General features: G+C 42.1%; 1 long non-coding RNA gene across 1 annotated transcript; it reads left to right on the top strand.

The window, feature by feature from the left end:
• The first annotated feature begins 1231 nt into the window (after positions 1–1231).
• On the top strand, positions 1232–2566 carry LOC143775217 (uncharacterized). The gene is made up of 4 exons (XR_013215596.1): positions 1232–1290; positions 1493–1569; positions 1669–1745; positions 2458–2566. It is a non-coding gene; the product is annotated as an uncharacterized LOC143775217 (long non-coding RNA).
• The last annotated feature ends 946 nt before the right edge of the window (positions 2567–3512 follow it).

Here is a 3512-nt window from a genome sequence, read left to right as displayed (position 1 = left end):
TATCGATGAGGAACCGCTGCACCATTTCTGCACCTATTATTTAAATTAAGTTACTCGTGTTTTTTTACTGCGTTTTTTTAATATGAGTTTTTATCACGTTTTAGACGCTGCAGTTTTTGTCTCTTTTTGGTCATGAAAAATAAATGTACGGTAAATGTAATGTTAATAAAGCTGCTTTGTTTTTGATACATCCTAGTATTTGGCTCTGACAAAACTTTGTTGATATACTTGATATACTGTAATACGTTGAGGTACGTATTACATGCATTTTTAATGTGTTTCTGCCATGGGAAAAACACTAAAAACGCATCTGTGTTTTTACTTGCAGATTTTCTGCTATTCATGCAAGTCTATGGAGAAATCTGCACAGAAAACTTAGCGTACTCGCAAGAGAAATTGACATGCTGCGGATATGAAACACGCACCTCAAGTGAGTTTACATGGAGTAAAACTAATCATAGTGGGCAGGAGATTTTTACAAACCTCATCCACTTTGTTGGAACTGTAAAATACTGTACAGATGTTCAGTATTAGGCAGCGCTTTGAACGCAGCACATGTCCGTTGCATCCAAAGCTCTGCCGGCTTTTGAATGCAGGTGATTCCACATATGTTCATTGAACAATGCGGAATCATCGTGCCCAATACATTGTACGGGAGACATTTATCTTGCAGAGGCTCGAGTCTCCGCAAGATAAAAAGACATGCTGCAGTCTGGAAAGACGCACCACATGTCCATCTCCGCAGGGAAGAAACGGGTGCCGGTACACGCATAGTGGACATGGGATTTCTTGAAATCCCATCCACTATGCTGTAACATCTGGACGCTGAGGATGTACGCAGTATCCAACCCGCAGCATTTACTGACAGTGAGAACATACCCTTAGACACAGCAAAAATATGCACCAAAAACTCAAAGTGGGAACGTAGCCTAACTCTTTTTAACTTTCCACATTTTTTGTGACTATTTCCTTTAAGAGGTAAATTGTATGCTAAATGTCCATCTGTATCTCCAGCTGACTGCCAATGTGTCAGGTATTTGAGACATATAATTTATGATCAGATCAAGGCAATCATCTGATTGTAGACGATTCAAAGGACACATTACGTTGCACCTTGCAGGAATGAAATGCCACAAGGCAGTCATTGAGAATGTATCACTGAAACCAATCTGGTGATTCAGCTTGCAGTTTTTAATGACATCATAAACATATGACATCATCAAAGGATCTACAGGAATTGTAACCAGGAATACCTGCATAATTGAGGTTGACTGGAAAATGACATAAAAGGTATTAGAAGAAACCCATTCTTTCATTGTGAATTCTCTGTTAGTGGTGAAGACTGGAGGACAAGTAGGAGGGCAAGTAGGAGAATATGAGAATTAGCAAAATCAAGCCAGGCTTCAGAGCCTCAGGCCGTCATGTCAGGACACGAGGGCAAAGTAGCTGTGGGCCTTTCTAGCTCTAATTAGAAGTTTGATTGTCCCCTTAGGTGATTGATGCAGTTTGGAAAAGGTGGAGACCCGCAGACCCGCAAAGCACCAGTACAAGGCCCTAGGGCAAAGTCAGGTAAAGTCACTGTGATGACTGTATGGCTACAGTTCTACCTAGTCTTTCTCCTGCGCCTCGTTACATTAACATGTTGTGGTTGATGGTTTCTATCTACAGAAATGGTCACAGATCTTCTCTGATGCAGAAAACTTCAAAGCTCCAAAACACAACTTGAACACAAAGAAATTACATAAGTTGGTACATGTGAACAGTACATTATGTTCATTTTATTGGGTGCTTTTACTGCCTGAAACAAACATTCACATACCCTTCACATGTCATTTTTTGTGGATCGATTGGCGGTCAAAAAATATATATAAAAATTAGAGATATGCCCTACTGTGATCTGTTTTGTAGATCGAAATTCCCCATGCATTTCAATGACTCACATAAATGGATTCTAGGGATATGTCACATACTGAGCTGCTTGCTGTAGTCATCGTTGGCCTGGCCTAGTGGGACACCAGATGATCCTCCATTAGAATGACTACGGGTCTACCAGAGGCTGTGCACATCAGGCCGGTAGCCATTTAATGTCACTGCTATGCGCATGCTATGCACTGTGCACTGATGTCAGCACCCGGCACGTAGCCGTGACATTCAATGGCTACCAGTCTATCACAGAGTTGGGTTCATGGGTTTGAGGCCATTTTAACGGCCATGCCAGATATGAAGCCACAAGAAGATGCTGGGGGAGCACAGGAAGGTGAGGAAAATCTTTTTCATTTTTTTCTCCTCTGCAAATGGGCAGTGTAGTGGACATAGAGGCTCAGGATGGGGCAGCATAGAGGCCCAGGATGGGGGAAGACATAGGGGCCTGGGACGAAGGAATATAGGGGTCTGAGACAGAGCAATATAGGAGCCCAGGACGGAGGAAAGAAGAAGTTAAGATTATTTTTTTTACAGAGAAAAACAGACGCAAGAAGTGACGTAACAACTGACAATTGGACCAAAAATGAGCCCAGCACACTGAAAAAAGAGAACACACACTGTTTTTCAAGTATAAGAAATAGAAAAAACTGATGTGAAACCAGCCTTAGACCGATGTATACGAGCGTATGTAAAATAATCCGTCTTTCCTCCAAGACATTCCCAACATATTATTGTAAATTGGCAGCATTTCTCCCAGTGACTCTACCATTTCCACTGGTGATTATAGGAGAGTAGCTCTACCATTGGCTTGAGTGATTTTCTCAAAGCCTTGCTCGATGGGTCCTTAAAAAGCGCTTCAAGTGTTTCACAAGTATCTCCACAGGCTTCTTGTCACTTAAACTGGTTTCTATCTCACTATTTTTTCTATTAGTAAACCACTCTGGTGTCCAGCTCACTCATGCACCTCCAGTGGTTAAGTCCAGGCCTAACTCATACATAGGCCTATCACCAGTCTTCTAGAAACTGCACGCAATCCACTAACAGCCCCTTAGCGCCAAACCACTCCCTTTTATCAGCTCCTCTTTGCCTGCTCTATCAAAGTTGTGACACAGCTTTCCAGTATCGTAACGCTTAACCGTCTCAGCATTAGGCTCTTATTGGGCCTATGCTGACACTGGCATGCCCTCTTTTAGTTGACAGCAGTGCATCAATATCACTCACTGCTGTCAGCAGGTCAAAGGGGTGTTGTTTTTTCCTTCTCTGTGTAAGGAGACTTATAAGCTATGCAATGGTCCTCTTGGAATTTAAATATGCAAATCATTTCTTCAGAGAGGATTGCTACTAGGTGGTACTAGGTGTCTTCGGTGTGGCAGAGGTCACTTCCATATTTAAATTACTAAAGGAGCATGGCATGGCCTAAAAGTCTCCTTATTCCAACCGTTGAACACTGGCATGGAGCATTTTGCAAACAAGACATCCGTGCTAGACTATCTAGTATTTATTGGTGGGCATTATTACTAATGTGAAGGGAATCTCCTTACGTGTCAGTGCCCTTGTAAGCCCATGCACGGTAGCATGTAATAATAATA

The sequence above is a fragment of the Ranitomeya variabilis genome, chromosome 5, assembly GCF_051348905.1.
Source record: "Ranitomeya variabilis isolate aRanVar5 chromosome 5, aRanVar5.hap1, whole genome shotgun sequence".
Classification (NCBI taxonomy): Eukaryota; Metazoa; Chordata; class Amphibia; order Anura; family Dendrobatidae; genus Ranitomeya; species Ranitomeya variabilis.
The sequence above is the reverse complement of the archived record's forward strand: the minus strand, read 5'-3'. Positions and strand labels throughout refer to the sequence as shown.